General features: G+C 46.7%; 1 long non-coding RNA gene across 4 annotated transcripts in view; it reads left to right on the top strand.

The window, feature by feature from the left end:
• The window catches only part of LOC132514538 (uncharacterized), a 36,610-nt gene extending 24,506 nt beyond the window's left edge, over positions 1-12,104 (top strand). For all 4 annotated transcript variants that reach the window (XR_009538845.1, XR_009538844.1, XR_009538846.1 and 1 more), the window contains one exon: positions 2,950-12,104. This is a non-coding gene — a long non-coding RNA (uncharacterized LOC132514538). The remainder of the gene's footprint in view (positions 1-2,949) is intronic.
• Positions 12,105-14,231: the final 2,127 nt, after the last annotated feature.

Below are 14,231 nucleotides of genomic sequence, written 5' to 3'. Positions count from 1 at the left end.
GTCGTGTGAACCAGACCTTGTAGTTCATCTCAGGGCTGTTGGCCTGAGACCCTAAGCGCTCTTCTTTGACCTATCAGGAGCAGAATCCTCGGGGCGGGGGCGGTCCATTTAAAAAGTGACACTCTAGTGTCACTAGCCCTTCCCTGGGTGCAGAGGGCCCTGCTGAGCCAGGGCCAGCCCCCTTGGTCACTCTTTCAAGTGCTTAGGGGTCGCAGGCCTGCAGTGGAATGAGCCTGAAGCTGGGCTGGGAACGAGCCCTCACATGCCACCAGGGGGCACCAAGGCCATGGAAAACTCTGCTCAGGCTGGAGGATCCTAAGGGAGTTACAGGGACCCACGAGCCTCCTGAGCTGGTACAGCTTGCTGAGGACAGCACTAGGCTAGACTGGTGGCCTCGGAGTCAGGCGATGTAGAATTGGATCCTGGCTTAGCCACTGCCTACACATGTGACCCCAAGCCTCGGGGGCTCATCTGTGACATGGTAACACCATTACCTGCCTCATCAGGTTGTGGGGAGGATGATACGAGATTTTTCATGTAAGAGGGCCGGTGCACTGTGGGAGTCAATCAATAAGGTTTGCTAAATCTCAGTAAGAAGACCCATATGTCTCCTCAAGTTGCTTACAGTCTAGGCGAGGACACACATGAGCAAATAACTAACAGTTCAAAGATGATAAGAGCCGAATGACCACTACAGACCTCAAGCAATCTAGTGTTCATGTGGGTGTGAGGTCGCAGGGCTGCATTTAAATGAGATGATGAAATATGTGTTATTATACTTTTCTAGGGTGTGTAAAATTAATAAAACAGTGAGAAAAAAAAATCACCTGAAATCCTAGCCCTAACCCTAATGACATGAATGTGAAAAGCCAAATGGAATGGGATGGGATTTGGAAGGTGGAGATGGGGAAAGGCATGTCACAAGGTTCACAAGAGTCCTGCCAGCTAAAGCCTCTCACTCCACATGAGCTACTGGATAGGACACTGGGGTGCAGACCCCTGTCTTCCGATCGTGGACACTGCCTGAGAGCTGAGTCCTAGATCCAAAGCCTAACTCCTGATAGTAATAAGAGCAGTAATACCCTTAGCAGTTCGTACACATGGAGGGACAGCTGCGTGCCGGGCATTTCACAGGCCTCATTAGTTCTGAGAACCTTTTTGAAGTAGCTACTGTCACTGTCCTCACTTAAGAGTTAAAAAAACTCCCTGAGGCTCAGAAGATCAATCCTTGCTCAGGACCAGCCTGCTTGTGAGTGGTGGAGCCTCACCATTAACCTGCCCCCTGTGCTGCCTCAACTTCTCTTATGTCATCAGCAACACAATCCTGGAGACGTGAGAGGGTTCTGGAGGCCCAGTCCAGCTCTCTTATTCTCTAGAGAAGAAATCTGAGGCTCAGAGAGGGGAAGTGGCTAATTTAGAACTTGAACATGGAATTCTTAACCCTCCATGTGGTGTTCTAACTATATGGTGTTGCTACAGGTTGTCTTAAAGCTTTAGTTAAACCAGTTTTAGAGACACTCGTGTTGAATTGTGTCTCCCCAAAATTCATATGTTGAAGTCCTAGCCCCCAGTACTTCAGAATGTCACCTTATTTGGAAACAGGGTCTTTACAGAGGTAATCAAGGTAAAATGAGGTCATAAGGGTGGGCCCTAATTCACTATGACTGATGTCCTTATAAAAAGAAATTTGGACACAGACATTCGTAGAGGGAAGACAATGTAAAAAGACAGAGGGAGAAGACAGCCATCTCCAAGCCAAAGAGAGAGGCCTGGAGCAGCCCTCAGAAGGACACCTTGATTTTGAACATCTAGACTCCACAACTGTGAGGCAATAACTTTCTGTTGTTTAAGCCATTCAGTTTGTGGTACTGTGTTATGACAGCCCTGGGAAACCAATATACTCATATATCCATAAAGTCCACAAGTCAATGTCTGTGATCACAGGCGTTTGGCAGCCCTTAATTATAGAGAAACTGGTTGGGAGGCTCACCCTCTCAGAGGCAAAAGGATAGAGCAGATAATCATTCCAGCTTGCTCCCAGCCTTGATACTTGGCTAACTAAGATGTTTTTCTTGCATTGGCCAACAGTGTTGGCATGACCCATTTGACTGTGGCCTTCTAGAGCCTGTTTTATATCTCCCTGAGCCTGGCCTATAAAAGGTGCTCAATAAATGTGTGCAGAGGGGATAGTGGGAAAATAGGCTTCTGGCCACTCTGGTCCAAGCCTCTCCAAGCAATGGGTTGGGCAGGGGAGTAGGGTACAGGCTATCAGTGGATGGAAGTTGAAATTGAGCACTGCCTCCTAAAGTTTATAGCTAAGCCCCAATTTTGGAAGACACAAGCAAAATATATTTTAGATGACTCAGGGTGGGCCAAGGACATTTCAGTTCAGGAAGCTGTTTTCCTGCTGCTTTATTAATTTTGCTACTGAGGATAGATGAGATGCAGACTTCCATATCCAAGTCTTCATTAGATGCCCGGTTGATGCAGCCATGACAAATGGGAATGAAACCCTTATGAATAAAAAAAAGATCAGCCCAGTATAAAAAATTGTAGACTAGAGAAAAGGAAATTTAGAGGAGCTGATAAAATACCCTATCCTTAATTAGACTGTCTGCATCACACATCAAATCAGCCTTAATGCCAAGATTTATTGGCCCTTGGGAATGTGTAAATGAAATAAGTGCTTGAAAATGAATGGGAAAGGAATTACCTGTATTAAAATGTATTTGCAGTGCCGACCTGCACACTGATGCTTTTAGTTAAATGCAGGCTTTCAGCTTCTTTGGCTACCCCTCACTGTCTACCCAGCATGGACTCCCTTAGCCCCTGGGGAGTTTCAGAAAACATGCTTGTGGGGTAATAATGTGTCCCCTTGTCAATCACGTCTGCCACTGTCCTGGAAAAATCCTTCTTGGGCAGTGAAATATCTTCGTGTCTTTATTTCAGCGTCTACGAACTTAGTGAAGTGTTACTGGTCCTTACTTCAGAGTAGAGAATGTCGTGAAGACAAGATGACCCATCTAGCTCTGCACACCCTGCCATGAAGAGCGGAGCGAGAAGATTTTTTGTCGGCTGCCACCGTCTCTCTTGGAATCTGAATTTAGCTTCGGGAGCTTACCTATTGTTACAACACTGAATTACCCTCTTGTAAGACCTTGGACAAGTCCTCTAATGCCTTGATATCTCAGATTTTTTTCAATTCTCCCTGAAGATAAGAATAGTATCCACCTCATAGCAGTGGTGAGGGAACTCCATGAGACGATGCATGTGAAGCCCCTCACACAGTCTCTGGGGCCACCGCAGACAGTGAACAGGTGAGAGCTGCTATCGTTGCCGGGACCTCAGGAAATGATAGCTGAGGCAAAGTTGAACTAGACTGTCATTCAGGGCTCTTAGTTGCAAGCAACAGAAGCTGACTTTGGCTTATAGAGTAGGAAAGGAAATTTTAAAATGACACTGGTAGCTCACGGTTACCCAATTGTTGGGAGGGCTGGAGAGCTCAGTCTAAGCTTCCAGTGACAAAGCTCCAAGCCCACCATGCCACCCCTGCCACTGGTCTTGTGGCAGCCCACAACAGCGTGCAGCACCAAGGCCATTACTGTGGCAGGAACCTAACCTTATGCTTGCTACGCCCCGAAGCCAGACCCCCTCTGCTGCTGCCCTTGCCAGCAAAGTGGAATTTTCCCAGAGCCTCTGAATTGAAGTCTTGTGTGGGTAAGTGTAAGCAATGCAGCCTGAATCACATCCCTGGCTTTAGTTGCAAAGGAAGCTGAAGAGGAAATGTCTGCTTTCTATATCTGTTCTGCAAGTGCCTGAGCAAAGCAAAGGTATTCACCTGGGGCCGGGCAGCAAGAGAGCATTTCAAGTGTCTCCTACAGGGAGGGGGCTTCCTTCTTTGCGTGAGGGAGAGCTCTTAGGTGAGGCACGCACAGCTCCTTCCATACCTCAGAGAGCAACTTTACCAGGCAAAGTTCCACGCCCTGGCAAGGGGAGGGGAGAGCTATCTGCCCTTTCTTCTGCTTGAGTATAAGAATATGAAATTTGAGAGGCTGGTCATTTTGCTTTGTGCTTCTAGAGATAAGGGCCATGAAATGCATCTCAGAGTATGTATGTCCGCCAGCTTCGTGCCGTGTCCTCACTGTAGATCTGTAGTTTCATTTTTTAAAATTGATTTCTCACTCCTAGTTTGCCAAATTCTATGTGGGTAGTAGTAATAAATCAGGCAGAGCTTCCTCACTCAAGGAGTTTATGTTCTATACAGTAAATAAGCTAGAGATCATGGAAAAAACAAAACAAAACCCAAGTTTTATTTTGGGTAAGAGAAGCTGTTCGAACCAATGATCATTACCAACAACAACCTGAGTGTCTGGCCCAGACCCGAGTCTGGGGCCACATTGTAAGGAAAGGACTCAGTGGGGCAGGCAGAGCTGCTTCTGGGAGGGAGAAGACACACGAACGAGTGAGTGAGAGAGAGAAGGATGAAAAGAGAAACACCAAACCCTCAAGGTCAAGGGCTTATCAGAACTTGAGTGTGTTGTCTTTGCCCTCCATGGTCCCTAGGAAAGCATCTAGCACACAGAAAGTGTCCAGCAAATGTTCTGTTAGGTGGGGAATCCGTTTGAAAATCTCAGGAAAGTGACCCTCTCCAACCCTTCATCTGTCCATTATTCTAGCTCCCAAGGAGCCAGTAGAAAGTGGGGGCAGGGACGCAATCACAGTGTCAAAAGCAGTGAAGGCAGTGGACAGTCTTCATAACTTACCTGACTGAAAATGGATTTCAGGGCTTCCCTGGTGGCGGAGTGGTTGAGAGTCTGCCTGCCGATGCAGGGGACACGGGTTCGTGCCCCGGTCTGGGAAGATCCCACATGCCGCGGAGCGGCTGGGCCCGTGAGCCGTGGCCGCTGAGCCTGCGTCCGGAGCCTGTGCCCCGCAGTGGGAGAGGACACAGCAGTGAGAGGCCCACGTCCTGCAAAAAAAAAAAAAAAAAAAAAAAAAGAAAATGGATTTCATCTCTCTAGGCCTCAGTTTTAATATCTGTAAACTTGGTTGGTTTCTCACTCAAGAACATTGCATTTACTCTTGTACTTAAAGATAAAAAATTAACATTTATAAAGCACATCTCTTCACACACATTGTCTCTTGTTAATTCCACAGTCATCCCATCAGGGATCTCCATCCTCATTTTGTGGATGAAGTAACTGAGGTCTGGAGGGGTCTATAGCTTGTCAAGGCCGTAGAACCTGAGAGTGTCCACGGCTTTGGGACTCCAGAGCTAGGGCCGGCCAGTCTCCAGGATGTAGATCCCAGGTGAATCCGTCTCTCTGCAACTGTCTCCTCAACCAGTCCAGACAGCACAGGCCTGTGAGCCGGACCCAGAAAGTGGCAGAGGCTGCTCTCTCCCCATCTCCCCTCCCAGCAGTGGGAGGACTTGTCTTGTCTACTCCTTTAGACACCAGGAGTAAATCAATTGACACATTAATTCTGGGCTGTCAGCATTTCCCCCAGGAGAAAGTCAGAGTCAGGGAGACTAATGTCTCATTGATCTTTCCAGTTGCCAAAGGGGAAGGGAGATGAATGTAATCCCATCTGTCAAGGTGGAGAAGGGCCCGTCTGAACGCAGGCTGGATGACTTTAAGGAGATAACAGTTTATCACTCTCTGGACAAGCAAATATGAAAGTAGGACAGCCTTCTCTATGAGTTGGTAGAAACATTGGTCAGCAAAGAGAAGGCCTGGAGAAATGAGTGGCACGATCTCTGGCCTTTGTTCCACTTGTCCTTCCCCTAGGACTTCGTGTTCTTTGTGTACACACAACTGCACAAGTGGGACAAAACCCACCCCTGACCCCCAAGAAATAGTTAACATTTGTTGAGGATTGATTATTGCCAGGTGCTGTACTAAGTGTTTTATATTTACTATCGAGCAGCTTTCTGAGGTGTTATGATGAGCACCATTTTACGGGTGTGGAAACTGAGGCTCAGAGAGGTTGAGTGAGTTGCCCAAGGTTGCTGAGCTAGTGAAAGGTGAAAGGGTGGAGGCTGGCTCACCCTGAGTCTGCCCTCAACCACTCAGAGAACACACTGGTTACCCAGCCAGGAAAGTAGCCCAGCAGCCCTGCTTCGAGATCACTGAGTCTTCACTCACTCCTTCCTTGGTCAGCCCCTGAGGGAGCCCTGCTGACCCCAGCGGGGAGGTGTCTTTACCAGTGGTAGAGGCTGAGCCAAGTCTGAGGGGCTGGGATGCCTGGAGGCCTCAGTCAGGGTGTCTGGACAGCTGAGTCTCTGGGAGCGGTAGAGGAGTGGGCAGGCCCAAGGCCATGGGTCTCAGCAGCACGCAAGGCACAGGCTCTGCTGAGGCTCCTCTGGGTTACCGCTGTCCATGGGTTCCCATGGAGGAGGGGGAGGTCAGCGACAGCCTCTCAGCAAGCCAGAAGCTGGGACATCCAGTGTCAAGCCACCATACAGGCTGCTATGGCCGCCGAGAGCCTGAGGAAATGCCACGGCCATGGGCTAGGAAGCTCAGGTGGGAATGGCCTGGGGGCCACAACAATGTGATCTCAAAAACCCAAGGAGGGGGCTTCCCTGGCGGTGCAGTGGTTGGGAGTCCGCCTGCCGATGCAGGGGACGCGGGTTCGTGCCCCGGTCCAGGAAGATCCCACATGCCGCGGAGCAGCTGGGCCTGTGAGCCATGGCCGCTGAGCCTGCGTGTCCGGAACCTGTGCTCCGCAACGGGAGAGGCCACAACAGTGAGAGGCCCGCGTAACGCAAAAAAAAAAAACCCAAGGAGGAATGTGCACACCTGATATCCTCAGGGAACACAAGTCTCAGCGTTAAATTCAAGCGGGACAGAAGCACCCTGCAGAGTAAAGATCCCCAAAGAGAGGGGCTTTGCCGCCAGCCGTGGCTGGGGACACTGCCAAGGCAAAGGTCACTTGAGGGTGGCAGTTCTTATCCTCTGTGGCCAGAAGTTAGGGTTTCTAATTAATACCACTTTGGATCAGACAGAGGTGGCTGCTCTGTCCTGGGCTTGTTTGCTGTTTATCCCTGTGATTGATGCTGGTAACCTTTAGAGTCTGTCAGGGAGATATTTCATGGAGGCCCCATGTGGTGGGATGAAGACAGCCAGGAAATGCAATTCCCTAGTTAAGGCAGAATCAGAGATGAATCTAAAGTATGGATGGACAGGCCTAGGCCCTTTCTAGCCTCTTGTCAGGTAGGGGAAGGGGGTGCAGTGGAGGTGGAGGCTTGAGAGGACCTGGAGCTGTAGCAGGGACCTGTCCTGAAGAGAAATGACATATGAAAGAGGCAAGAGGCGTTTTTTTCCCTAAGGCTTTCTCATGGAAAGTGTCACATCTGTGTTGGCCAATAGACTTTGCTGGCTAAGACACACAAGAAAGGAAGCAAACAGGAAGGAAAACACTCTTCCTGCTGTTTCCGCGGTCTTTAATGTTCGCTCCAAACCACCATGTCTATCTGCCAAAAGTCTACCCATTAATCATAAGGCTGATTTCAAAAGTGAAAAGGTGTTTGAATCCCTCAATTAGAGATGATCTTCACCCCGACACCCACAGCACTTTGTATGTTACTGTCAAAGCATAATGTTCACACATTTAAAAACATGGCTCTCATAAAATATGGAATGGGCAGGTGTCAAAGATTTAGTAATTCATGAATGAGGGAACCAATAAGTTGGCAAAGCTGGTTCAAAGAGCATTTTGAGGAAATGGGTATTTACAAGCACTTAAAAGGAAATGTTCAAGTACAATATCTAGGTTAAGAACAAAACTGGTTGCCCTCACATGTATGGTCAAATGATTTTTGGCAAGCATGCCAAGACCATTCAGTGGGGAAAAGATGGTCTTTTTTAACAACTGGTGCTGGGAAAGTGGAACACCCATGTGTAAAAGAATGAAGTTGAATTCTTACCTTATACCATGTACTGAAGTTAACTCTGAGCAGATCAAAAGACCTAAATGGAAAAGCTAAAGCTATCAAACTCAGAAGAAAACATAAGGGAAAAACTTCATGACGTTGGATTTGGCAATGATTTCTTGGATATGACACCAAAAGCACAGGAAGCAAAAGAAAAAAATAGATAAGTTGGACTATATCAAAATTAAAAACTTTTGTGCATGGAAGCAAACTATCAACAGAGTGAAAAGACAGCCCATGGAATGGGAGAAAACATTTGCAAATCATGTATCAGATAAGGGGTTAATATCCAGAATATATAAAAGAACTCCTGCAACTCAACAACAAAAAACCCAAACAACCTGGTTTAAAAAATGGGCATAGGACTTGAATAGACATTTCTCCAAAGAAGATATACAAATGGCCAATAAGCACATGAAAAGATACTCAACATCACTAATCACTGGGGAAGTACAAATCAAAACCACAATGAGATACCTTATACCCATTAGAATAAAAAAACCAAAAAGTAGCAAGTGTTGGGAAGGATCCGGAGAAATTGGAACCTTTGTGCACTGTTGGTGGGAATGTAAAACAGGACAGCCACTGTGGAAAACAGTGGTAGTTCCACAAAAAATTAGACGTAGAGTTATTATATGATCCATCAATTCCACTTCTGGATATATATCCACAAGAACGGAAAGCAGAGTCTCAACAGATGTTTGAACACCCAAGTTTATAGGAGTATTATTCACAATAGCCAAAAGGTGGAAGCAGCCCAAGTGTCCGTGGACAGACGAATGGATGAGCAAAATGTGGTGTATATGTACAATGAAATATGATTCAGCCTTAAAAAGGAAAGAAACTCTGACACATGCTACAATATGAATGAAACTTAAGGACATTATACTAAGTGAAATAAACCAGTCTCATGGACAAGTACTGCACAATTCCACTAATATGAGATATGTAGCATAGTCAAATTCATTGAGACCGAAAGTAGACTTTGGTTGCCAGGTGCTGGTGGGAGGGGAGAATGGGGAGTTATGTTTAATGGGTGTAGAGTGTCAGTGTTGCAGGATGAAAAGAGTCCTTGAGATGGATGGCGGTGATGGTTGCACAATGTGAATATAGTTAATGACACAGCTGTACACTTAAAAATGGTTAAGATGGTAAAATTTTATGTTATGTGTATTTTACCCCAATTAAAAACAAAACAACTGGTCAATGTCTTACAAGGCAGTTAAAAAAATCAGTCTTTAATGTTATGCTTTCTATTGAATAGACATTATTTATATCTTTACTGGACATGATCTACAAGTTAACATGTAACTTCACAGAGTCTGAGCCCTTAATTAATGGTAAATAGCCATTAAACAAAGATACCTTCCCCTGGGTGATTAAATAATCCTTGGGTGGACTTGCGAAACAATGACCAAATGACATTGGAAGGACTTACTGTCCTCTTGTGGCCATATTTCCAGGTTTTGAATTATTAGTATTATTTCTTAACATCACAGTCCTGTACATCCTTGCTTTTCCCACCAGTCCCTCGAGGGTAGGGGCTCTGTCTTATTCAGCTTTGCCTTCTCACTGTGTGCTCTGGTTTGCTGAATGGAACTGAAGAAGGACCAATGGGATAGAGCCACTTGGGAGCAGAAGACCTGCATTTAACTGTTTCTGTGACCATGACCATAGTCTCACCCATCAAATGAGGACATGGCACCTGAGTCCTGGGTGCAATGCTGGGCACTGGGGGTGCTGTCTAATCTCAGGGTTTCCGTCCAGCTCTAAGATGCTCGGATCCTAGTTTGGTCATCATCACACAAGAAAGGATGCAAACACATAAATGAAACATATAATGAACACACACAAGTGCCTTTTTCAGGTGCACATAATACACAGAGGCATTTTTTTCTAGCTTTTCTTAGAAGAGCCATTCTTGATGCCACGTGACGTCTGTGGCCCTGGCTCCTGGGTTGGGAGGTGCACAAAGATGTGCTGTTTGTAGCTTTGCTAGAGAGGGAAGAGCTACAGTTTGCTGGAGGCAGGAGCACCTCCTCCCAGCAGCTGGGGGGCCCTGGGTCAGCAGGCCTCAGAGGGACAGTACCCGACCTCCAAGGCTGCCCTTGAGAAAGGAATTATATTGTCTTATTTTGCTGTTTTCAATTAATTTCTTGACAGATTCTGGCTGTTCCTCTTCTTGTTTTCTTAGGACAGGAGGACTCCCGGTGATTTATTAAGAAGGTGAAATTATGTGCCCGGTTGGGAACTCTGGGGAGCTCTTGCTGAAATTGAGCGTTTTGGAGCCAGATTTACAAGGCAGAATGGACCTGGGACTGCTCCTTGTGGCAGAAGCTGCTGGGCCACTGTGGATGATCCTTCCCACATTGCACGATGTCCCCAAAGCCCTTGGAGCCATGCTCAGCCCCATCCTGGTATCCCCCGTGTCCCTCGTGCCTCTGCCATGGAGGTCCAACCACTTTACTTGGCTGTGGGTCTCATCAACTTGCAGGTGAATCCATCTATCCCCCCTCCCAGCCTGGCTTGGCCCCCTACTCATAAGCACTTACACAGTATTTCACAAAGGAAATGTCTGCTGGCTGTGTCCCAGACTCTTGAATGTTAGCTCACATTAGTCACGGCCACGGATGCGGCTGGAATCTTGCTGACCAGGTCCCCAAGGTCTCTGCTGGTCTGTACTCCCCATGCTTGGGTTGGAGGCACTGCGGAGGGTTTGGATGGTGAGTGTGGGCACCTCCCAGCTGCACCATTTCCTGGCATCCACCAGGCTTCCTCACGTCCACTCTAGACCCTCGGTCTCAGCAGGGGAAACAAAAAATCTCTCCCTAGCACCACAATCATCTTTTGCTGGCTGCTAAGCACCCTTGCTCTGAAAACAATAACCAACCACCATAAAAACAGTAGGTCTGCCTTCTCTGTCTAAGCATGTACTGTGTAGGTGCTTTAGGGAGAGCACCAGAGGCCAGGGAGGATAATTTGTCCAAGGACACCAGCTAAGATGGGACAGAATGAGGATTATTATTAGTTCTAAATAATTCCAATACTCATGTTCTTTTTTATTATTCCCTTTCCCACTCTTTTCTAATTATTCTAAAGTAACATTTACTTCATTTTCTATTACCGAAAGAACGTGTGCGCAAATAGAAAACAGAAAATGTAGAAACGTATGAAGACAAAAGAACCACCAAGACAAATAAACCAAACCCAGGGTCGTTAGCAGTTCCTCCTTGCCAAGATAAAATGTGAACATTTTAGTTCCTCTCCTTTCCATCTTGTTCTTTGTGTGTGTCCATGCCTTCACACACACACACACACACACACGTGTAAAATGGGGATTACATTGTATATTCTTTTTTGTTTCCAGCTTTTTCCACTTAGCCATATAATGTTAACATTTCCCCACATCAATAAAGGAGCTTCAGTCCTGGGCTCATTAACTCATCCAAGGCATGTTCTGCCCAACTTTGTTTTCTTCTGTGTCTAGCCATATGCCTCCTCTCTGGGCTGCACCCCAGGGGGACACAGAGCCTTTTCCAGCAGACTGAGCTTGTTGGTACTGAGGGGCTTGCTTTGCAAGTGACACATACTCCTTTTGTCTGTAAATCTATCGAACTGTATGCAGGATGGGCCTGTTATCTTGTTCAAATCCTACGAGAGAGAGAGAGAGAGAGAGAGAGAGAAAGAGAGAGAGAGAGAGCGCCTTTTCCACAAGGAGCTCCAAGGCTGTGTGCACACCCTTCTGTCCATGCTGGATTTAGAACCAGAACAGCAAGAGCAGAGAATGGGGCCCAGCCCTGTTAGGGTGGCTGACCCCCTTCCAGCCACTCCAGTCCTGTTTCCTAAAGGGAATTAATTGTTGGCCTCGGGGAAAGAATTCGCAAAGGACTGTTGCATGGACATGGTAGGAACTGTTGACCTTGAGACCTGTACATGCTAGGTCTTATTTTCAGCTGAAATGAACCACTAACTGAGGGAAAAGAAGAGTATTTCACTTTGTGGTGAATCCTCTGAGCCTACGGGAATCATCTTGGCCCATGTTTATGTGTCACCTGGCCTCCGCCCAGGGTGGCCACCCAGGGGCGCCACGTCCTTAGAAAGGATTGTTAGTCCAGGAGGCAAGGTTCCTGGGCAGCCTTTCCAAGGTTCAGCCCTGACCTCTTTGCCAAAAGGTGTTTTTTTTTGTTTGTTTTTTTGCGGTATGCGGGCCTCTCACTGTTGTGGCCTCTCCCGTTGCAGAGCACAGGCTCCGGACGCGCAGGCTCAGCGGCCATGGCTCACGGGCCCAGCCGCTCCATGGCATGTGGGATCTTCCCAGACCGGGGCACGAACCCGCATCCCCTGCATCGGCAGGCGGACTCTCAACCACTGCGCCACCAGGGAAGCCCTGTTTGTTTGTTTTAAGCAGTTTATTTCATGAACCACTAGAGCTGGGGAAAACGTTGATGAGTCATAACCCCATTCCCAGCACCAACAATCTATAGCTCTCAAAGGAAGAACTGTAATTCCAACTCGTTGACCTGAACCAGGAGGCTAAATGCACTGCTAGAATTCATTTCTGTGATTAGAGACAAAAACATAACTGGGGCCTCCTACTAGGAGTTGAAACTCCCTTGATCCTGAGCCTTCGGCTGTTATCTCATTGATATTTTCAAGGATAAATCCAGTATAAATGGATTATTTCTGAACAGAGTCCCGTGATTAGAAAATACATGGCACGTGTGCCAACAGTTTCCCATCCTGTACGCATGACAGACATCACCGGTCAGTGCTAGCGCTCTCTCCCACGGAGCCCAGAGATGACTTCAGACCCAGTCTCAACACATTCCTCTAGGCAGCCATTATAATCAATCAGCATTGGCGTATGGAATGAAATCATTTGACTTTCCTGAATTAGTTTATAATCATAGGCAGGATTTCCTTTTTTGTTTGTCTGTTTGTTTTTCCCAATAAGAATGAGGGCAGAGTATGGAGGTTCCTTAAAAAACTAAAAATAGATTTGCCATATGATACAGCAATCCCACTCCTGGGTATGTATCCGGAGAAAAGTCTAATTCAAAAAGGTACATGTACCCCAATGTTCATAACAGCACTATTTACAATAGCCAGGACATGGAAGCAACCTAAATGTCCATCAACAGATGAATGGATAAAGAAGATGTTAGATATGTATACAATGGACTATTAGCCATTAAAAAAAGAATGAAAAAATGCCATTTGAGGTGACATGAATGGACCTAGAAATGATCATGCTAAGTGAAGAAAATCAGAAAGAGAAAGACAAATATCACATGATATCACTTATATGTGGAATCTAAAACATGATATAAATGAACTTACAAAACAGAAACAGATGCACAGACATAGAAAACAAATTTATAGTTATCAAAGGGGAAAGAGTGGGGAGGGATAAATTAGGAGTTTGGGATTAAGAGATACACACTACTATAAACAACAGGGTCCTACTGTATAGCACAGGGAATTATATTCACTATCCTGTAGTAAAAACCATAATGGAAAAGGCTATGAAAAAGAATATGTATACACCTTGCTGTACATCAGAAACTAACCCAGAAAGGTGGAGGGAGTTGGAGGAAGTTGGGTTAAGGAGAGCCACGCGTCTTTTTCTGCTCTTACCATTTTCTGATTTAAGACTTGATATGACTCTTCTCACGTTGCCACAGGCAGCCTCTGTTCCTGCCTGTTCCTCATCCAGCCCTAGGACTTTTTCCATCTCTAGGCAGGGCAGCTTGAAGCGGGGCTGGGGTTTCCTTCTTCCTGAGGGTAGGCAAGGGGCAGAGCTCTGTCCCTGGTGATTTGCAGCTGGCCCATGCCCTCGGGTCGAGTAGTGACCCCCGGCTGGCTGTGCTTCCCAAGACCCCCTACTTTAAATGATTCAACTGTGCCACTCCATACCCTGCTGATCTCAAGATGTTCTCAAGAAAAGTTATGTTCATTTGCTAACTCTTATTATTATTATTAATTTTTTGCGGTACGCGGGCCTCTCACTGTTGTGGCCTCTCCCATTGTGGAGCACAGGCTCTGGACGCGCAGGCTCAGCGGCCATGGCTCACGGGCCCAGCCGCTCTGCGGCATGTGGGATCTTCCCGGACTGGGGCACGAACCCATGTCCCCTGCATCGGCAGGCGGACTCTCAACCACTGCGCCACCAGGGAAGCTCCAGTCGGTAACTCTTACATGAGAAAGAAAAATAGAGGGAAGTAGAAAATGTCCCTCGGCTGAAGAGGGTCCCCAATATGCCGCCAAGAGAATTATTTGTTTTTAATTTAACTGCTTT

This window comes from Lagenorhynchus albirostris, chromosome 2 (assembly GCF_949774975.1).
Source record: "Lagenorhynchus albirostris chromosome 2, mLagAlb1.1, whole genome shotgun sequence".
Taxonomy (NCBI): Eukaryota; Metazoa; Chordata; class Mammalia; order Artiodactyla; family Delphinidae; genus Lagenorhynchus; species Lagenorhynchus albirostris.
Note: the sequence above shows the minus strand (reverse complement) of the source record. Positions and strands in the feature narration are given on the sequence as shown.